This window comes from Plenodomus lingam (assembly GCF_022343315.1).
Source record: "Plenodomus lingam strain CAN1 chromosome Unknown contig_35, whole genome shotgun sequence".
Taxonomy (NCBI): Eukaryota; Fungi; Ascomycota; class Dothideomycetes; order Pleosporales; family Leptosphaeriaceae; genus Plenodomus; species Plenodomus lingam.
Window position 1 is genome coordinate 47971 of NW_027093949.1, and position 23580 is coordinate 71550.

Here is a 23580-nt window from a genome sequence, read left to right on the forward strand (position 1 = left end):
TTTACTTTTATTACGCGTCTAGGCTTAACACCTAAACACTTACATAGATATTAGACTCCTTAGTCTATATTTTAAGACAGGCCGCTTATAGCTATTACGCCAGCATCCTAGTAGATACGCAGACCTTAGTCTAGGCTAGTTGCATGTCGTCTCCCCTATAAGGCCTCCCTAAAGGGAGGTATATAACAGAGACCTTTATCTAACTACCTAAACTAATGCTAGCCTGCCTATAGAAGAGTGCACTAGACAAAAGCCTAGATAAGCAACTATAGGCAAGTCTAGCTGCAAGCGCTTCCCTTTTAACAATTTCACGTGCTATTTAACTCTCTTTCTAAAGTGCTTTTTATCTTTTAATTACTCTACTTATACGCTATTAGTCTCTAGCTAGTATTTAGCTTTAGAAGAAATTTACCTCCTATTTAGAGCTACATTCCCAAATAACTTAACTTGTTAAAGGGGCTTTACACGGCGAAGGCCAGCAACTACGTACAGGATTCTTACTCTCTATAACGTCCTATTCTAAGGAACTTAGACTACTACTAATACTAAAGCGCCCTCTGCAAATTACAACTTAGACCCTAAAAGAGCTAGATTTTAAATTTAAGCTGTTGCCGCTTCACTCGCCGTTACTAGGGCAATCCCTATTAGTTTCTTTTCCTCCGCTTATTAATATGCTTAAGTTTAGCAGGTATCCCTACCTAATCTAAGGTTAAGAGCTTAAAAAGTGTCTTAATAGATACTAACAACTATAACAAGAGGCGCAAAATGTACTGCGCTCTAGGCTAATATGCTAGCTACTAATTATTTTAAGGCAAGTCCTAAGTAGAACAAACACCTAACACTAAGCAGAGCTTAAGGGTATAAATAACGCTTAAACAGGCATGCCCTATAGAATACTAAGGGGCGCAATATACGTTCAAAGATTTAATAATTTACTAAATTCTATAATTTACACTACTTATCGCATTTTGCTGCGTTCTTTATTAATGCTAGAACTAAGAGATCTGTTGTTAAAAGTTGTAATTTATTATAGTGTTACTAACGCTAACTGCAATTGCAAGTGGTTTTAGGGGATCTAATTAGTAGGCAAGCCTACTAAGGAAACAAATAGTACGCAAAAAACATAGGCAGAATTAAAGTAGACTACCACTACTAATTAAGGCGGCAGTGCTTTAAAAATAGGTAATAATCCTTCTACAGGTTCACCTATAGAAACCTTGTTACAACTTTTACTTCCTCTAAATAACTAAGTTTAACAAACTTTCTAGCTTAGGGTAGTTATTGCTAACCTCCCTAAGCTAGTCTAAAGGCCTCACTAAGCCATTTAATTAGTAGTAGCGATAGGCAGTATATACAAAGGGCAGGGACGTAATTAACGCATGCTAATAACACGCGCTTACTAGGCATTCCTTGTTAAAGAGCAATAATTGCAATACTCTATCCCTAGCATAATAGAGTTTAACAAGATTACCTAGACCTTTTAGTTAAGGTAAAGAACTCGTTAGCTCTATTAGTGTAGCGCGCGTGCAGCCTAGAACATCTAAGGGCATTACAGACCTATTATTACCTTAAACTTCTATTAGCTTAAGCTAATAGTCCCTCTAAGAAGCTAGCGACTAGCTAAAGCTAGCCTAGCTATTTAGCAGGTTAAGGTCTTATTTATTATCGCAATTAAGCAGACAAATCACTCTACTAACTAAGAACGGCCATGCACCACCACCTAAAAAATTAAGAAAGAGCTCTTAATCTATTAATCCTTATTTTATCTAGACCTAGTAAGTTTCCCTATATTAAGTCAAATTAAGCCGCAGGCTCCACGCCTAGTAGTGCCCTTCTATTAATTTCTTTAAGTTTTAGCCTTGCGACTATACTCCCCCTAGAACCTAAAAACTTTAATTTCTTATAAGGTGCTAAGCGAGTTAGAAAAAGAACATCGCCTAATTCCTAGTTAGCATAGTTTACAGTTAAGACTACAACAGTATCTAATTGTCTTTAATCCCCTAACTTTCATTTACTAATTAATAAAAACATCCTTAGCAAATACTTTCGCAGTAGTTAGTCTTTAATAAATCTAAGAATTTCACCTCTAATAATTAAATACTAATGCCCCTAACTATCCCTATTAATTATTATAGCGGTCCTAGAAACTAACAAAATAGGACCGTACGTCCTATTCTATTATTCTATGCTAACGTATTTAAGCAAAGGCCTACTTTAAACACTCTAATTTTTTTAAAGTAAAAGTCCTAGTCCCTAACACGCCTAGTAAAGGGTATAAGGTTCTCTAGAAGGAAGGCCTAGCTAGACAAGTACACGCGGTAAGGCAGACCTGCTAGCTAGACCTAAGTTTTAACTACAAGCTTTTTAACTGCAACAACTTTAATATACGCTATTAGAGCTAGAATTACTGCAGCTGCTAGCACTAGACTTGCCCTCTAATTATTCCTTGTTAAGAGGTTTAAATTATACTTATTCTAATTACAAGACCTAAAAGAGCCCTATATTAGTATTTATTGTTACTACCTCCCTATATTAGGATTAGGTAATTTGCGCGCCTGCTGCCTTCCTTAGATATGGTAGCCGTTTCTTAGGCTCCCTCTCTAGAATCAAACCCTAATTCCCTATTACCTGTTAAAACTATAGTAAGCCAATACCTTACTATTAAAAGTTAATAGGGCAGAAATTTAAATAAACTGTCGCTAGCGCAAGGCCATACGATCCATAAAGTTATCATGAATTACTAAGAAGCCCTAAAGGGCGTTAGTTTTTTATCTAATAAATACACCCCTTCTAAAGTTAGGGTTTTTAGCATGTATTAGCTCTAGAATTACTATAGTTATCTAAGTAGTAAGGTACTATTAAATAAACGATAACTAATTTAATAAGCTATTCGCAGTTTCACAGTATAATTACTTATACTTAGATATGCATAGCTTAATCTTTAAGACAAGTATATAACTACTAGCAGAATTAACTAGGTAATAATCCTAATGCCTAATACGCCAAAGCACACAAGCACTACCCCTAAAAGGAGGCAGAAAGTACGTAATAAGAAATCGCAGAAGCGATTCTAGCTACTAGCATAATAGCACACAAGGCACTAGTTACAACTAGCAACTAATTTAATTGCCCCTACTAAGTTTCTTAAGGAATAGTCCGCAATAAAGCCTAATAGGCGTTTCTGCGTGTTTAAACTCGCCACATACATGCCTTAAGTAGAGAAAACCTACGCTTTGCCACGCTCACTAGGAGCAGATGCTAGGCAGGGCTGTCCCCTAAGATCTGTTAAATAGTTTAGCAGTGCTAGCTATCTATAGACCCTAAATTTTGCCTACTACTAAAACTTTAACAGTAGGACTTTAGGTGCTAACCACAAAACTAGGCGCAATAGCAGGGTTACTTTAGCATATAGGCCTAGGCCTGCCTAGTTAAGTAGAAGAGCAATCTCTAAGCCCCTAATTACCCACTAATTAGAGCGAATCTAAACTAGGCAGAAATCTAGGAAACAAGGCTAGCTATTATAAAACTAAAACTTTTAAATTTAGTCTAACTACTGCTAAAATAGGCGCAGAGCGCTAACAACAGGGAGTTATAGGGAGTATAGACGCGGACACAAGCAAAAATTGCCCCCTTAGTGCCTAATAACGCTAGTTTAACCGCCTAATCTAAGAACTGCGCGCAGCAGATTTAACCTTAGTTAGTTAGTTAGGTATTTAGTATTTAAGAATCCATTTGCCCTCCTTATATATTATAGGAATAGGTTTTGGTTTGATTTTCGCGTTGCAGGGTTAGTGCAGCAGAAAATAGCTTAGAGGTACACTTTTTTATATATAAAACCATATAGATATACGTAGCCCTATACAAACCATAAACCTGTATTCGCTAGATAAGAGTAACTTGGAATTTTATTAGTAGTAGGTAAATATATAGATAAGGATATCTACTCTAATATCTATACTCTACTATAACTACTATATCTATATTAACTATAGATCTATTAGCTCTATCTATATCTACTTAATAGATAAGGTAAGAAATAGAGATAGTATAAAAGAAGAATATAAAGGTATTATTTAATACTAGTAGGTTATAAAAGAAAGTATAGTAGGACTAGCTAGTAGAGAAAAGGTTTTATAAAATATAAGGATATACTTAACAGTAAAGAATAATAGATAATAGTATGATATAATAAGTATTATAAAAAGGATATAATAGCTACTAGTATAGAATAGTCTAAAGTTATAGAAAGGACTAAAGTAATAGAATAAATAAAAGGTATAGAACGCGCTAAAGTTATAGAACACTAACCCTAAAAAATAAAACCTAAAAAATAAAAAGTTATAGAACGCCCTAAAGTTATAGAACGCCCTAAAGTTATAGAACGCCCTAAAGTTATAGAACACTACCCCTAAAAAATAAAAAGTTATAGAACGCCCTAAAGTTATAGAACGCCCTAAAGTTATAGAACGCCCTAAAGTTATAGAACACTACCCCTAAAAAATAAAAAGTTGTAGAACGCCCTAAAGTTATAGAACGCCCTAAAGTTATAGAACGCCCTAAAGTTATAGAACACTACCCCTAAAAAATAAAAAGTTGTAGAACGCCCTAAAGTTATAGAACGCCCTAAAGTTATAGAACGCCCTAAAGTTATAGAACGCCCTAAAGTTATAGAACGCCCTAAAGTTATAGAACACTACCCCTAAAAAATAAAAAGTTATAGAACGCCCTAAAGTTATAGAACGCCCTAAAGTTATAGAACGCCCTAAAGTTATAGAACACTACCCCTAAAAAATAAAAAGTTGTAGAACGCCCTAAAGTTATAGAACGCCCTAAAGTTATAGAACGCCCTAAAGTTATAGAACACTACCCCTAAAAAATAAAAAGTTGTAGAACGCCCTAAAGTTATAGAACGCCCTAAAGTTATAGAACGCCCTAAAGTTATAGAACACTACCCCTAAAAAATAAAAAGTTGTAGAACGCCCTAAAGTTATAGAACGCCCTAAAGTTATAGAACGCCCTAAAGTTATAGAACACTACCCCTAAAAAATAAAAAGTTGTAGAACGCCCTAAAGTTATAGAACGCCCTAAAGTTATAGAACGCCCTAAAGTTATAGAACACTACCCCTAAAAAATAAAAAGTTGTAGAACGCCCTAAAGTTATAGAACGCCCTAAAGTTATAGAACGCCCTAAAGTTATAGAACACTACCCCTAAAAAATAAAAAGTTGTAGAACGCCCTAAAGTTATAGAACGCCCTAAAGTTATAGAACGCCCTAAAGTTATAGAACACTACCCCTAAAAAATAAAAAGTTGTAGAACGCCCTAAAGTTATAGAACTCCCTAAAGTTATAGAACACTACCTCTAAAAAAGAAAAAGTTATACAACGCCCTAAAGTTATAGAACACTACACCTAAAAAATAAAAAGTTATAGAACGCCCTAAAGTTATAGAACGCCCTAAGCTTATAGAATAGCCTATAGGATTTTTTTAAATATTAATAGAATACCCTAAAGGTTTAAATAATCTATAGTTATAGAATAGCCTAGAGGAATTTTCAAGTATAGAAGGCTATAAAGTTATAGAATAGTACCCCTAAAAAATAAAAAGTTATAGAACGCTCTTAAGTTATAGATTACCGCCTAAAAATCTATATAGATTATCTTAAATCCTTTCTTAATCTTCCTATGCTATATATTAACTGCCTAAGGTACGTACACATACAACCTGTTCTTTTGTATATTTTGCAAGGATTGCTCCTAGCTCTAGCCCTCTCTATCTTGCAATTACTATATAACTTGTTCGCTATAGCCCTCTTCCTTCTATTAACAGCAGCTATTTAGGCAGCAGTTTTGCAAATAAGGAGGGCATAATATCCTAATTTCAACTAAGCTAGCAACAGGCTTACGCTTAGTAGCTCGTAACAACAAGGCTACTCAACTACTTACACAACCTAGCTAGATAACTAAGTTATCTATAAAGGATTTAATCCTACGCACTATACAATTGTAATACACTAGCTAACAACCCTAACTTTAATAGGGCTGCCAACGCCAATCTAGTAAGGTTCTAGGCCAAAGGCCTATTTATATCTAACTAGTGCAGGCGGAAATTACCCTATTCTAGCATAGATTCTAACTTAGAGGCGTTTAGCTATAATCTAGTAGATGGTAGCTTCGCGGCAATACCTAGTTAGACAGCCGCAAAAACTAATTATCTAAAACCACGGTTCCTCTTATACTAAGTGGTATTACTATTAGGGTAAGGTTATTAGTAGGGTAAAACTAACCTATCTCACGACGGTCTAAACCTAGCTCACGTTCCCTATTAGTAGGTAAACAATCTAACGCTTACTAAATTCTGCTTTAGTATAATAGGAAGAGCTAATATTAAAGGATTAAAAAGTAACGTTGCTATAAACGCTTAGCTGCTATAAGCTAGTTATCCCTATGGTAACTTTTCTAGCACCTCTAGCCTTAAATTTTAAGGGACTAAAGGATTAATAGGCCACACTTTTATAGTTTGTATTCACACTAAAAATCAAAATTAAGGGGACTTTTGCCCTTTTACTCTACTAGAGATTTCTATTCTCTATAAGTCCCCCTTAGGACACCTGCGTTATAGTTTAATAGATATGCCGCCCTAGCTAAACTCCCTACCTAACAATATCTTTAACCTAGATTAGCCTACAAAGGACCTTAAACGCTAGAAGTTAGGTAGTAAGGCCTAGCTCTGCTTTATTAAATAAGTAAAAAAACAATAAGGGTAGTAGTATTTTACTAGCGCTAAAGCTCCTACCTATTCTACACCCCTTATATCTTTTTATAATATTAAACTAGAGTTAAGCTTAATAGGGTCTTCTTTCCCCGCTAATTTAGCTAAGCCTGTTCCCTTAGCTGTGGTTTCGCTAGATAGTAAATAAGGATAGTAGGAATCTCGTTAATCTATTTATACGCGTCACTAATTAGATAATAAGGTATTTAGCTACCTTAAGAGAGTTATAGTTACTCCTGCCGTTTACCCGCGCTTAGTTAAATCTCTTCGCTTTAACATTTAGAGTACTAGGCAGAAATCATATTATATTAATACTACTTTCTAGCTATTATAATACTATGTTTTAATTAGATAGTTAGATTCCCCTTATCTATACTAGTTCTAAGTTAGTTGTTAAACGTACGCTAGACAGCCGAAACCTGCTAAGGGTGTCTGCACCCTAGCGCTAAGAGGCGCCCACCTTGCGGTTAGTGCCCTTCTGCGCTAGAGGCTTCTCCCTAAGGCCTAACGTACCTAACCCTTAGAGCCAATCCTTTTCCTAAAGTTATAGATCTATTTTACTAACTTCTCTTATCTACATTATTCTATTAACTAGAGGCTTTTTACCTTAGAGACCTACTGCAGTTATAAGTACGACCTAGCGTAAAAACTATTTCTTTAAGTAGATTTTTAAGGCTTGTTAGGAGCGCACTAAATACTATAAAAGTGCAGCACTCTTCTAACTATTAAACCCTAGCTCTAGACAAACTAATTTCAGGGTAACAGACTGTTAAGAAGAAAAGAGAACTCTTCTTAGGGCTCCTGCTAAGGTCTCCGCTCTTAGTTACGTTGCCGCAGAGAATCTACATCTAGGTGCTAGAATATTAACTAGCTTCCCTTTTAAGGGCGTGGCGTAAGCACTAATATTAAAACAGAATTACCCTATCTCTTAGAATTAACTAACCTGTGTCTAACTACTATTCACACAGAACCTTTCCCTACTTTAGTCCTTAAAGTTCTTATTTAAGTATTTGCTACTACTACCAAGATCTGCACTAGAGGCCATTCTACCTAGGGTTACCCCTAAGGCTTTGTCACAAGCCTCTACGCCTGCCTACTTGCTAGGGCTTAAATCTTGCCCTAGCAGCAGGGTATAGGTAACACGCTTAAGCGCTATCTATTTTTAGGGCTAGTTTATTTAGCAGGTAAGTTATTACACACTCCTTAGTAGATTCTAACTTCTATAGCTACCGTCCTACTATCTAGATAAACTAACACCTTTTGTAGTGTCTAATAAGCGTACATTCTAGCACCTTAACCCTATGTTTAGTTTATCCCGCATCACTAGTTCTACTTACCAAAAATAGCCTACTAGTAACAGTACATTTAAGTGTCTATGTTTAATTAAGTAACAAGGACTTCTTATATATTTAAAGTTTAAGAATAGGTAAAGGTTGTTTTAACCCCTAGGCCTCTAATTATTTGCTTTACCTTATAAAACTAAATATGTTACTACTATCCTAAGGGAAACTTTAGCAGGAACTAGCTACTAGATAGTTTAATTAGTCTTTCGCCCCTATACCTAAATTTAACAATTAATTTGCACGTTAGAACTGCTACGAGCCTCTACTAGAGTTTCCTCTAGCTTTACCCTATTTAAGCATAGTTTACTATCTTTTAGGTCCTAATAGCTATACTCTTACTTAAATCCTTCTAAAGATATTAGGATTGGTTAATAGTGCACCCTAAAAGGGTTCCTACCTCCATTTACTTTTATTACGCGTCTAGGCTTAACACCTAAACACTTATATAGATGTTAGACTCCTTAGTCCATATTTTAAGATAGGCCGCTTATAGCTATTACGCCAGCATCCTAGCAGATGCGCAGACCTTAGTCTAGGCTAGTTGCATGTCGTCTCCCCTATAAGGCCTCCCCAAAGGGAGGTACGTAATAGAGACCTTTATCTAACTGCCTAAACTAATACTAGCCTGCCTATAGAAGAGTGCACTAGATAAAAGCCTAGATAAGCAACTACAGGCAAGTCTAGCTGCAAGCGCTTCCCTTTTAACAATTTTACGTGCTATTTAACTCTCTTTCTAAAGTGCTTTTTATCTTTTAATTACTCTACTTATACGCTATTAGTCTCTAGCTAGTATTTAGCTTTAGAAGAAATTTACCTCCTATTTAGAGCTACATTCTTAAACAACTTAACTCGTTAAAGGGGCTTTACACGGCAAAGGCCAGCAACTACATACAGGATTCTTACCCTCTATAACGTCCTATTCTAAGGAACTTAGACCGCTACTAACGCTAAAGCGCCCTCTGCAAATTACAACTTAGACCCTAAAAGAGCCAGATTTTAAATTTAAGCTGTTGCTGCTTCACTTGCTATTACTAGGGCAATCCCTATTAGTTTCTTTTCCTCCGCTTATTAATATACTTAAGTTTAGCGGGTATCCCTACCTAATCTAAGGTCAAGAGCTTAAAAAGTATCTTAATAGATACTAACAACTATAACAAGAGGCGCAAAATGTGCTGCGCTCTAGGCTAATATGCTAGCTACCAATTGTTTTAAGGCAAGTCCTAAGTAGAACAAACACCTAACACTAAGCAGAGCTTAAGGGTACAAATAACGCTTAAACAGGCATGCCCTATAGAATACTAAGGGGCGCAATATACGTTTAAAGATTTAATAATTTACTAAATTCTATAATTTACACTACTTATCGCATTTCGCTGCGTTCTTTATTAATGCTAGAACTAAGAGATCTATTATTAAAAGTTGTAATTTATTATAGTGTTACTAACACTAACTATAATTGCAAGTGGTTTTAGGGGATCTAATTAGTAGGCAAGCCTACTAAGGAAACAAATAGTACGCAAAAAACATAGGCAGAATTAAAGTAGACTACTACCACTAATTAAGGCGGCAGTACTTTAAAAATAGGTAATAATCCTTCCGCAGGTTCACCTACAGAAACCTTGTTACGACTTTTACTTCCTCTAAATAACTAAGTTTAACAAACTTTCCAGCTTAGGGTAGTTATTACTAACCTCCCTAAGCTAGTCTAAAGGCCTCACTAAGCTATTTAATTAGTAGTAGCGACAGGCAGTGTGTACAAAGGGTAGGGACGTAATTAACGCATACTAATAACACGCGCTTACTAGGTATTCCTTGTTAAAGAGCAATAATTGCAATACTCTATCCCTAGCATAACAGAGTTTAACAAGATTACCTAGACCTTTTAATTAAGGTAAAGAACTTATTAGCTCTGTTAGTATAGCGCGCGTGCGGCCTAGAACATCTAAGGGCATTACAGACCTGTTATTGCCTTAAACTTCTATTAGCTTAAGCTAATAGTCCCTCTAAGAAGCTAGCAACTAGCTAAAGCTAGCCTAGCTATTTAGCAGGTTAAGGTCTTATTCGTTATTGCAATTAAGCAGACAAATCACTCCACTAACTAAGAATAGCTATGCACCACTACCTAAAAAATCAAGAAAGAGCTCTTAATCTGTTAATCCTTATTTTATCTAGACCTAGTAAGTTTCCCTATATTAAGTTAAATTAAGCCGCAGGCTCTACGCCTAGTAGTGCCCTTCTATCAATTTCTTTAAGTTTCAGCCTTGCGACCATACTCCCCCTAGAACCTAAAAACTTTGATTTCTCGTAAGGTGCTGAGCGAGTTAGAAAAAGAACATCGCCTAATCCCTAGTTAGCATAGTTTACAGTTAAGACTACAACAGTATCTAATTATCTTTAATCCCCTAACTTTTATTTACTAATTAATAAAAATATCCTTAGCAAATACTTTCGTAGTAGTTAGTCTTTAATAAATCTAAGAATTTCACCTCTAATAATTAAATACTAATGCCCCTAACTATCCCTATTAATTATTATAGTAGTCCTAGAAACTAACAAAATAGGACCGCACGTCCTATTCTATTATTCTATACTAACGTATTTAAGCAAAGGCCTGCTTTAAATACTCTAATTTTTTCAAAGTAAAAGTCCTAGTCCCTAACACGCCTAGTAAAGGGCATAAGGTTCTCTAGAAGGAAGGCCCGGCCAGACAAGTACACGCGGTAAGGCAGACCTGCTAGCTAGACCTAAGTTTTAACTACAAGCTTTTTAACTGCAACAACTTTAATATACGCTATTAGAGCTAGAATTACTGTAGCTGCTAGCACTAGACTTGCCCTCTAATTATTCCTTATTAAGAGGTTTAAATTATACTTATTCTAATTACAAGACCTAAAAGAGCCCTATATTAGTATTTATTGTCACTACCTCCCCGTGTTAGGATTAGGTAATTTGCGCGCCTGCTGCCTTCCTTAGATATAGTAGCTATTTCTTAGGCTCCCTCTCTAGAATTAAACCCTAATTCCCCGTTACCCGTTAAAACTATAGTAAGCCAATACCTTACTATTAAAAGTTAATAGGGTAGAAATTTAAATAAACTATTGCTAGCGCAAGGCTATACAATCCGTAAAGTTATTATAAATCACCAAGAAGCCCTAAAGGGCGTTAGTTTTTTATCTAATAAATACACCCCTTCTAAAGTTAGGGTTTTTAGCATGTATTAGCTCTAGAATTACTATAGTTATCTAAGTAGTAAGGTACTATCAAATAAACAATAACTAATTTAATAAGCTATTCGCAGTTTCACAGTATAATTACTTATACTTAGACATACATAGCTTAATCTTTAAGATAAGCATATAACTACTAGCAGAATTAACTAGGTAATAATCCTAATGCCTAATACGCCAAAGCGCACAAGCACTACCCCTAAAAGGAGGCAGAAAGTACGTGATAAGAAATCGCAGAAGTAATTCTAGCTACTAGCATAACAGCACACAAGGCACTAGTTATAACTAGTAACTAATTTAATTGCCCCTACTAAGTTTCTTAAGGAATAGTCTACAACAAAGCCTAATAGGCGTTTCCGCGTGTTTAAACTCGCCATATACATGCCTTAAGTAGAGAAAACCCACGCTTTGCTACGCTTACTAGGAGCGGATGCTAGGCAGGGCTGTCCCCTAAGATCTATTAAATAGTTTAGCAGTGCTAGCCATCCACAGACCCTAAATTTTGCCCACTGCTAAAACTTTAATAGTAGGACTTCAGGTGCTAACCACAAAACTAGGCGCAACAGCAGGGTTGCTTTAGCATATAGGCCTAGGCCTGCCTAGTTAAGTAGAAGAGCAATCTCTAAGCCCCTAATTACCTACTAATTGGAGCGAATCTAAACCAGGCAGAAATCTAGGAAACAAGGCTAGCTATTATAAAACCAAAACTTTTAAATTTAGTCTAACTGCCGCTAAAACAGGCGCAGAGCGCTAACAACAGGGAGTTGTAGGGAGTATAGACGCGGACACGAGCAAAAATTGCCCCCTTAGTGCCTAACAACGCTAGTTTAACTGCCTAATCCAAGAACTGCGCGCAGCAGATTTAACCTTAGTTAGTTAGTTAGGTATTTAGTATTTAAGAATCCATTTGCCCTCCTTATATATTATAGGAACAGGTTTTGGTTTAATTTTCGCGTCGCGGGGTTAGTGTAGCAGAAAATAGCTTAGAGGTACACTTTTTTGTATATAAAACCATGTAGATATACGCAGCCCTATATAAACCATAAACCCGTATTCGCTAGATAAGAGTAACTTGGAATTTTATTAGTAGTAGGTAAATATATAGATAAGGATATCTACTCTAATATCTATACTCTACTATAACTACTATATCTATATTAACTATAGATCTATTAGCTCTATCTATATCTACTTAATAGATAAGGCAAGAAATAGAGATAGTATAAAAGAAGAATATAAAGGTATTATTTAATACTAGTAGGTTATAAAAGAAAGTATAGTAGGACTAGCTAGTAAAGAAAAGGTTTTATAAAATATAAGGATATACTTAACAGTAAAGAATAATAGATAATAGTATGATATAATAAGTATTATAAAAAGGATATAATAGCTACTAGTATAGAATAGTCTAAAGTTGTAGAACGCCCTAAAGTTATAGAACGCCCTAAAGTTATAGAACGCCCTAAAGTTATAGAACACTACCCCTAAAAAATAAAAAGTTGTAGAACGCCCTAAAGTTATAGAACGCCCTAAAGTTATAGAACGCCCTAAAGTTATAGAACGCTACCCCTAAAAATAAAAAGTTGTAGAACGCCCTAAAGTTATAGAACACTACCTCTAAAAAAGAAAAAGTTATAGAACGCTCTAAAGTTATAGAACACTACACCTAAAAAATAAAAAGTTGTAGAACGCCCTAAAGTTATAGAACGCCCTAAAGTTATAGAACGCCCTAAAGTTATAGAACACTACCTCTAAAAAAGAAAAAGTTATAGAACACTCTAATATTATAGAACACTACCTCTAAAAAAGAAAAGTTATAGAACACTCTAATATTATAGAATACTAACCCTAAAAAATAAAAAGTTATAGAACACTCTAATATTATAGAACACTACCTCTAAAAAAGAAAAAGTTATAGAACACTCTAATATTATAGAATACTAACCCTAAAAAATAAAAAGTTATAGAACGCCCTAAAGTTATAGAACGCCCTAAAGTTATAGAACACTACCCCTAAAAAATAAAAAGTTGTAGAACGCCCTAAAGTTATAGAACGCCCTAAAGTTATAGAACGTCCTAAAGTTATAGAACACTACCCCTAAAAAATAAAAAGTTGTAGAACGCCCTAAAGTTATAGAACGCCCTAAAGTTATAGAACGCCCTAAAGTTATAGAACACTACCCCTAAAAAATAAAAAGTTGTAGAACGCCCTAAAGTTATAGAACGCCCTAAAGTTATAGAACGCCTTAAAGTTATAGAACACTACCCCTAAAAAATAAAAAGTTGTAGAACGCCCTAAAGTTATAGAACGCCCTAAAGTTATAGAACGCCCTAAAGTTATAGAACACTACCCCTAAAAAATAAAAAGTTGTAGAACGCCCTAAAGTTATAGAACGCCCTAAAGTTATATAACGCCCTAAAGTTATAGAACACTACCCCTAAAAAATAAAAAGTTATAGAACGCCCTAAAGTTATAGAACGCCCTAAGCTTATAGAATAGCCTATAGGATTTTTTTAAATATTAATAGAATACCCTAAAGGTTTAAATAATCTATAGTTATAGAATAGCCTAGAGGAATTTTCAAGTATAGAAGGCTATAAAGTTATAGAATAGTACCCCTAAAAAATAAAAAGTTATAGAACGCTCTTAAGTTATAGATCACCGCCTAAAAATCTATATAGATTATCTTAAATCCTTTCTTAATCTTCCTATACTATATATTAACTGCCTAAGGTACGTACACACATAACCTGTTCTTTTGTATATTTTGCGAGGATTGCTCCTAGCTCTAGCCCTCTCTATCTTGCAATTACTATATAACTTGTTCGCTATGGCCCTCTTCCTTCTATTAACAGCAGCTATTTAGGCAGCAGTTTTGCAAATAAGGAGGGCATAATATCCTAATTTTAACTAAGCTAGTAACGGGCTTACGCTTAGTAGCTCGTAACAACAAGGCTACTTAACTACTTACACGACCTAGCTAGACAACTAAGTTATCTATAAAGGATTCAATCCTACGCACTATACAATTGCAATACACTAGCTAACAACCCTAACTTTAATAGAGCTACTAACGCCAATCTAGTAAGGTTCTAGGCTAAAGGCCTATTTGTATCTAACTAGTGCAGGCAGAAATCACCCTGTTCTAGCATAGATTCTAACTTAGAGGCGTTTAGCCATAATCTAGCAGATGGTAGCTTCGCGGCAATACCTAGTTAGATAGCCGCAAAAACCAATTATCTAAAACTGCAGTTCCTCTTGTACTAAGCGGTATTACTATTAGGGCAAGGTTATTAGTAGGGTAAAACTAACCTATCTTACAACAGTCTAAACCTAGCTCACGTTCCCTATTAGTAGGTAAACAATTTAACGCTTACTAAATTCTGCTTTGGTATAATAGGAAGAGCTAATATTAAAGGATTAAAAAGCAACGTCGCTATAAACGCTTGGCTACCACAAGCTAGTTATCCCTGTAGTAACTTTTCTAGCACCTCTAGCCTTAAATTTCAAGGGACTAAAGGATTAATAGGCTACACTTTTATGGTTTGTATTCACACTAAAAATCAAAATCAAGGGGACTTTTACCCTTTTACTCTACTAGAGATTTCTATTCTCTATAAGTCCCCCTTAGGACACCTGCGTTATGGTTTAACAGATATGCCGCCTTAGCTAAACTCCCTACCTAACAATATCTTTAACCTAGATTAGCCTACAAAGGACCTTAAACGCTAGAAGTTAGGTAGTAAGGCCTAGCTCCGCTTTATCAAATAAGTAAAAAAACAATAAGGGTAGTAGTATTTCACTAGCGCTAAAGCTCCTACCTATTCTACACCCCCTATATCTTTTTATAATATTAAACTAGAGTTAAGCTTAATAGGGTCTTCTTTCCCCGCTAATTTAGCTAAGCCTGTTCCCTTAGCTATGGTTTCGCTAGATAGTAGATAAGGATAGTAAGAATCTCGTTAATCTATTTATGCGCGTTACTAATTAGATAACAAGGCATTTAGCTACCTTAAGAGAGTTATAGTTACTCTCACTATTTACCCGCGCTTAGTTAAATCTCTTTGCTTTAACATTTAGAGTACTAGGCAGAAATCACATTACGTTAACACTACTTTCTAGCTATTATAATACTATATTTTAATTAAACAGTTAGATTCCCCTTATCTATACTAGTTCTAAGTTAGTTGTTAAACGTACGCTAGACAGCTAAAACCTGCTAAGGGTGTCTACACCCTAGCGCTAAGAGGCGCCCACCTTGCAGTTAGTGCCCTTCTACGCTAGAGGCTTCTCCCTAAGGCCCAACGTACCTAACCCTTAGAGCTAATCCTTTTCCTAAAGTTACAGATCTATTTTGCTAACTTCCCTTATCTACATTATTCTATTAACTAGAGGCTTTTTACCTTAGAGACCTACTGTGGTTATAAGTACGACCTAGCGTAAAAACTATTTCTTTAAGTAGATTTTTAAGGCTTATTAAGAGCGCACCAAATGCTATAAAAGTGTAGCGCTTTTCTAGCTATTAAACCCTAGCTCTAGACAAACTAATTTTAGGGTAACAGACTGTTAAGAAGAAAAGAGAACTCTTCTTAGGGCTCCCGCCAAGGTCTCTACTCTTAGTTGCGTTACCGCAGAGAATCTACATCTAGGTGCTAGAATATTAACTAGCTTCCCTTTTAAGGGCATAGCGCAAGCACTAACATTAAAACAGAATTACCCTATCTCTTAGGATTAACTAACCTATATCTAACTGCTGTTTACACAGAACCTTTCCCTACTTTAGTCCTTAAAGTTCTTATTTAAGTATTTGCTACTACCACTAAGATCTGCACTAGAGGCCGTTCTACCTAGGGTTACCCCTAAGGCTTCGTCACAAGCCTCTACGCCTGCCTACTTGCTAGGGCTTAAATCTTGCCCTAGCAGCGGGGTATAGGTAACACGCTTAAGCGCCATCTATTTTTAGGGCTAGTTTATTTAGCAGGTAAGTTATTACACACTCCTTAGTAGATTCTAACTTCTATAGCTACTGTCCTACTGTCTAGATAAACTAACACCTTTTATGGTATCTAATAAGCGTGTATTCTAGCACCTTAACCCTATATTTAGTTTATCCCGCATCGCTAGTTCTACTTACTAAAAATAGCCTACTAGTAACAGTATATTTAAGTGTCCACGTTTAATTAAGTAATAAGGACTTCTTACATATTTAAAGTTTAAGAATAGGTAAAGGTTATTTTAACCCCTAGGCCTCTAATTATTCGCTTTACCTTATAAAACTAAATACGTTACTACTATCCTAAGGAAAACTTTAGCAGGAACTAGCTACTAGATAGTTTAATTAGTCTTTCGCCCCTATACCTAAATTTAACAATTAATTTGCACGTTAGAACTACTACGAGCCTCTACTAGAGTTTCCTCTAGCTTCACCCTATTTAAGTATAGTTTACTATCTTTTAGGTCTTAACAGCTATACTCTTACTTAAATCCTTCCAAAGATATTAGGATTAGTTAATAGTGCACCCTAAAAGGGTTCCTACCTCTATTTACTTTCATTACGTGTCTAGGCTTAACACCTAAACACTCGCATAGATATTAGACTCCTTAGTCCATGTTTTAAGACGGGCCGCTTACAGCTATTACGCTAGTATCCTAGCAGATGCGCGGACCTTAGTCTAGGCTAGTTGCATGTCGTCTCCCCTATAAGGCCTCCCTAAAGGGAGGTACGTAACAGAGACCTTTATCTAACTGCCTAAACTAATACTAGCCTGCCTATAGAAGAGTGCACTAGATAAAAGCCTAGATAAGCAACTACAGGCAAGTCTAGCTGCAAGCGCTTCCCTTTTAACAATTTCACGTGCTATTTAACTCTCTTTCTAAAGTACTTTTTATCTTTTAATCACTCTACTTGTGCGCTATTAGTCTCTAGCTAGTATTTAGCTTTAGAAGAAATTTACCTCCTATTTAGAGCTGCATTCCTAAACAACTTAACTTATTAAAGGGGCTTTATACAGCGAAGGCTAGCAACTACGTATAGGATTCTTACCCTCTATAACGTCCTATTCTAAGGAACTTAGACCGCTGCTAACGCTAAAGCGCCCTCTACAAATTACAACTCAGACCCTAAAAGAGCCAGATTTCAAATTTAAGCTATTGCCGCTTCACTCGCTGTTACTAGGGCAATCCCTATTAGTTTCTTTTCCTCCACTTATTAATATGCTTAAGTTTAGCAGGTATCCCTACCTAATCCAAGGTCAAGAGCTTAAAAAGTGTCTTAATAGATACTAACAACTATAACAAGAGGCACAAAATGTGCTGCGCTCTAGGCTAATATGCTAGCTACTAATTGTTTTAAGGCAAGTCCTAAGTAGAACAAACACCTAACACCAAGTAGAGCTTAAGGGTACAAATAACGCTTAAACAGGCATGCCCTATAGAATACTAAGGGGCGCAATGTGCGTTTAAAGATTTAATAATTTACTAAATTCTGCAATTTACACTACTTATCGCATTTCGCTGCGTTCTTTATTAATGCTAGAACCAAGAGATCTATTATTAAAAGTTATAATTTATTATAGTGTTACTAACGCTAACTATAATTACAAGTGGTTTTAGGGGATCTAATTAGTAGGCAAGCCCACTAAGGAAACAAATAGTACGCAAAAAACATAGGCAAAATCAAAGTAGACTGCTACCACTAATTAAGGTAGTAGTGCTTTAAAAATAGGTAATAATCCTTCTGCAGGTTCACCTACAGAAACCTTGTTACAACTTTTACTTCCTCTAAATAACCAAGTTTAACAAACTTTCTAGCTTAGGGTAGTTGTTGCTAACCTCCCTAAGCTAGTCTAAAGGCCTCACTAAGCTATTTAATTAGTAGTAGCAATAGGTAGTGTGTACAAAGGGCAGGGACGTAATTAACGCATGCTAATAACACGCGCTTACTAGGCATTCCTTATTAAAGAGCAATAATTACAATACTCTATCCCTAGCACAATAGAGTTTAACAAGATTACCTAGACCTTTTAGTTAAGGTAAAGAACTTATTAGCTCTGTCAGTGTAGCGCGCGTACAGCCTAGAACATCTAAGGGCATTACAGACCTGTTATTGCCTTAAACTTCTATTAGCTTAAGCTAATAGTCCCTCTAAGAAGCTAGTAACTAGCTAAAGCTAGCCTAGCTATTTAGCAGGTTAAGGTCTTGTTTGTTATCGCAATTAAGCAGACAAATCACTCTACTAACTAAGAACAGCCATGCACCACTACCTAAAAAATCAAGAAAGAGCTCTTAATCTATTAATCCTTATTTTATCTAGACCTAGTAAGTTTCCCTGTGTTAAGTTAAATTAAGCCGCAGGCTCCACGCCTAGTAGTACCCTTCTATTAATTTCTTTAAGTTTTAGCCTTGCAACCATACTCCCCCTAGAACCCAAAAACTTTAATTTCTTGTAAGGTGCCAAGCAAGTCAGAAAAAGAACATCGCCTAATCCCTAGTTAGCATAGTTTACAGTTAAGACTACGACAGTATCTAATCATCTTTAATCCCCTAACTTTTATTCACTAATTAATAAAAACATCCTTAGCAAATACTTTCGCAGTAGTTAGTCTTTAATAAATCCAAGAATTTTACCTCTAACAATTAAATACTAATGCCCCTAACTATCCCTATTAATTATTATAGCAGTCCTAGAAACTAACAAAATAGGACTACACGTCCTATTCTATTATTCTATACTAACGTATTTAAGCAAAGGCCTGCTTTAAACACTCTAATTTTTTCAAAGTAAAAGTCCTAGTCCCTAACACGCCCAGTAAAGGGCATAAGGTTCTCTAGAAGGAAGGCCTAGCTAGACAAGTACACGCGGTAAGGCAGACCTGCCAGCTAGACCTAAGTTTTAACTACAAGCTTTTTAACTACAACAACTTTAATATACGCTATTAGAGCTAGAATTACTGCAGCTACTAGCACTAGACTTACCCTCTAATTATTCCTTGTTAAGAGGTTTAAATTATACTTATTCTAATTACAAGACCTAAAAGAGCCCTATATTAGTATTTATTGTCACTACCTCCCTATGTTAGGATTAGGTAATTTGCGCGCCTACTGCCTTCCTTAGATATAGTAGCCATTTCTCAGGCTCCCTCTCTAGAATTAAACCCTAATTCCCCGTTACCTGTTAAAACCATAGTAAGCTAATACCTTACTATTAAAAGTTAATAGGGTAGAAATTTGAATAAACTATCACTAGCGCAAGGCTATGCGATCTGTAAAGTTATTATAAATTACTAAGAAGCCCCAAAGGGCGTTGGTTTTTTATCTAATAAATACACCCCTTCTAAAGTTAGGGTTTTTAGCATGTATTAGCTCTAGAATTACCACAGTTATCTAAGTAGTAAGGTACTATCAAATAAATAATAACTAATTTAATAAGCCATTTACAGTTTTACAGTATAATTACTTATACTTAGATATGCATAGCTTAATCTTTAAGACAAGCATATAACTACTAGCAGAATTAACTAGGTAACAATCCTAATACCTAATACGCTGAAGCGCACAAGCACTACCCCTAAAAGGAGGCAGAAAGTACGTGATAAGAAATCGCAGAAGCAATTCTAGCTACTAGCATAACAGCACACAAGGCACTAGTTACAACTAGTAACTAATTTAATTGCCCCTACTAAGTTTCTTAAGGAATAGTCTATAACAAAGCCTAATAGGCGTTTCCGCGTGTTTAAACTCGCCACATACATGCCTTAAGTAGAGAAAACCTACGCTTTACCACGCTTACTAGGAGCGGATGCTAGGCAGGGCTATCCCCTAAGATCTGTTAAATAGTTTAGCAGTGCTAGCTATCTACAGACCCTAAATTTTGCCCACTACTAAAACTTTAACAGTAGGACTTTAGGTGCTAACCACAAAACTAGGCGCAACAGCAGGGTTGCTTTAGTATATAGGCCTAGGCCTGCCTAGTTAAGTAGAAGAGCAATCTCTAAGCCCCTAATTACCTACTAATTAGAGCGAATCTAAACTAGGCAGAAATCTAGGAAATAAGGCTAGCTATTATAAAACCAAAACTTTCAAATTTAGTCTAACTACTACTAAAACAGGCGTAGAGCGCTAACAATAGGGAGTTATAGGGAGTATAGACGCAGACATGAGCAAAAATTGCCCCCTTAGTGCCTAACAACGCTAGTTTAACCGCCTAATCTAAGAACTGCGCGCAGTAGATTTAACCTTAGTTAGTTAGTTAGGTATTTAGTATTTAAGAATCTATTTGCCCTCCTTATATATTATAGGAATAGGTTTTGGTTTGATTTTCGCGTTGCAGGGTTAGTGCAGCAGAAAATAGCTTAGAGGTACACTTTTTTATATATAAAACCATATAGACATACGTAGCCCTATACAAACCATAAACCCGTATTCGCTAGATAAGAGTAACTTGGAATTTTATTAGTAGTAGGTAAATATATAGATAAGGATATCTACTCTAATATCTATACTCTACTATAACTACTATATCTATATTAACTATAGATCTATTAGCTCTATCTATATCTACTTAATAGATAAGGCAAGAAATAGAGATAGTATAAAAGAAGAATATAAAGGTATTATTTAATACTAGTAGGTTATAAAAGAAAGTATAGTAGGACTAGCTAGTAGAGAAAAGGTTTTATAAAATATAAGGATATACTTAACAGTAAAGAATAATAGATAATAGTATAATATAATAAGTATTATAAAAAGGATATAATAGCTACTAGTATAGAATAGTCTAAAGTTATAGAAAGGACTAAAGTAATAGAATAAATAAAAGGTATAGAACGCGCTAAAGTTATAGAACACTAACCCTAAAAAATAAAAAGTTATAGAACGCCCTAAAGTTATAGAACGCCCAAAAGTTATAGAACGCCCTAAGCTTATAGAAGGCCCTAAAGTTATAGAACGCCCTAAAGTTATAGAACGCTACCCCTAAAAATAAAAAGTTGTAGAACGCCCTAAAGTTATAGAACACTACCTCTAAAAAAGAAAAAGTTATAGAACGCCCTAAAGTTATAGAACACTACCCCTAAAAAATAAAAAGTTATAGAACGCCCTAAAGTTATAGAACGCCCTAAAGTTATAGAACGCCCTAAAGTTATAGAACACTACCTCTAAAAAAGAAAAAGTTATACAACGCCCTAAAGTTATAGAACACTATACCTAAAAAATAAAAAGTTATAGAACGCCCTAAAGTTATAGAACGCCCTAAGCTTATAGAATAGCCTACAGGATTTTTTTAAATATTAATAGAATACCCTAAAGGTTTAAATACTCTATAGTTATAGAATAGCCTAGAGGAATTTTTAAGTATAGAAGGCTATAAAGTTATAGAATAGTACCCCTAAAAAATAAAAAGTTATAGAACGCTCTTAAGTTATAGATCACCGCCTAAAAATCTATATAGATTATCTTAAATCCTTTCTTAATCTTCCTATACTATATATTAACTGCCTAAGGTACGTACACACACAACCTGTTCTTTTGTATATTTTGCAAGGATTGCTCCTAGCTCTAGCCCTCTCTATCTTGCAATTACTATATAACTTGTTTGCTATAGCCCTCTTCCTTCTATTAATAGCAGCTATTTAGGCAGCAGTTTTGCAAATAAGGAGGGCATAATATCCCAATTTTAACCAAGCTAGCAATAGGCTTACGCTTAGTAGCTCGTAACAACAAGGCTACTTAACTACTTACACGACCTAGCCAGATAACTAAGTTATCTACAAAGAATTCAATCCTGCGCACTATACAATTACAATACACTAGCTAACAACCCTAACTTTAATAGGGCTGCCAACGCCGATCTAGTAAGGTTCTAGGCCAAAGGCCTATTCATATCTAACTAGTGCAGGCGGAAATCACCCTATTCTAGCATAGATTCTAACTTAGAGGCGTTTAGCTATAATCTAGCAGATAGTAGCTTCGCGGCAATACCTAGTTAGATAGCCGCAAAAACCAATTATCTAAAACCACAGTTCCTCTCGTACTAAGCGGTATTACTATTAGGGCAAGGTTATTAGTAGGGTAAAACTAACCTATCTTACAACAGTCTAAACCTAGCTTACGTTCCCTATTAGTAGGTAAACAATCTAACACTTACTAAATTCTGCTTTAGTATAATAGGAAGAGCTAACATCAAAGGATTAAAAAGCAACGTCGCTATAAACACTTGGCTGCCACAAGCCAGTTATCCCTGTAGTAACTTTTCTAGCACCTCTAGCCTCAAATTTCAAGGGACTAAAGGATTAATAGGCTACACTTTTATGGTTTGTATTCACACTAAAAATCAAAATTAAGGGGACTTTTGCCCTTTTACTCTACTAGAGATTTCTATTCTCTATAAGTCCCCCTTAGGACACCTGCGTTATAGTTTAATAGATATACCGCCCTAGCTAAACTCCCTACCTAACAATATCTTTAACCTAGATTAGCCCACAAAGGACCTTAAACGCTAGAAGTTAGGTAGTAAGGCCTAGCTCCGCTTTATTAAATAAGTAAAAAAACAATAAGGGTAGTAGTATTTCACTAGCGCCAAAGCTCCTACCTATTCTACACCCCCTATATCTTTTTACAATATTAAACTAGAGTTAAGCTTAACAGGGTCTTCTTTCCCCGCTAATTTAGCTAAGCCTGTTCCCTTAGCTATGGTTTTGCTAGATAGTAGATAGGGATAGTAGGAATCTCGTTAATCTATTTATACGCGTTACTAATTAGATAACAAGGCATTTAGCTACCTTAAGAGAGTTATAGTTACTCCCACTATTTACCTGCGCTTAGTTAAATCTCTTCGCTTTAATATTTAGAGCACTAGGCAGAAATTACATTATATTAACACTACTTTCTAGCTATCGTAATGCTATATTTTAATTAGACAGTTAGATTCCCCTTATCTATACTAGTTCTAAGTTAGTTGTTAAACGTACGCTAGATAGCCAAAACCTGCTAAGGGTGTCTACACCCTAGCGCTAAGAGGCGCCCACCTTGCAGTTAGTGCCCTTCTGCGCTAGAGGCTTCTCCCTAAGGCCTAACGTACCTAACCCTTAGAGCTAATCCTTTTCCTAAAGTTACAGATCTATTTTGCTAACTTCCCTTATCTACATTGTTCTATTAACTAGAGGCTTTTTACCTTAGAGACCTACTATAGTTATAAGTACAACCTAGCGTAAAAACTATTTCTTTAAGTAGATTTTTAAGGC

The 23580-nt window shown here is 35.5% G+C and overlaps 4 non-coding genes across 4 annotated transcripts; all 4 read right to left on the reverse strand.

Moving 5' to 3' along the window:
* Positions 1-1183: 1183 nt before the first annotated feature.
* On the reverse strand, positions 1184-2980 carry IAQ61_008558. The gene has a single exon (XR_010715493.1). It is a non-coding gene; the product is annotated as an 18S ribosomal RNA (ribosomal RNA).
* Positions 2981-9698: 6718 nt separating this feature from the next.
* Positions 9699-11495, reverse strand: IAQ61_008559. The gene has a single exon (XR_010715494.1). It is a non-coding gene; the product is annotated as an 18S ribosomal RNA (ribosomal RNA).
* Positions 11496-11526: 31 nt separating this feature from the next.
* IAQ61_008560 lies at positions 11527-17901 on the reverse strand. Its single transcript, XR_010715495.1, has one exon. It is a non-coding gene; the product is annotated as a 28S ribosomal RNA (ribosomal RNA).
* Positions 17902-18066: 165 nt separating this feature from the next.
* On the reverse strand, positions 18067-19863 carry IAQ61_008561. The gene has a single exon (XR_010715496.1). It is a non-coding gene; the product is annotated as an 18S ribosomal RNA (ribosomal RNA).
* Positions 19864-23580: the final 3717 nt, after the last annotated feature.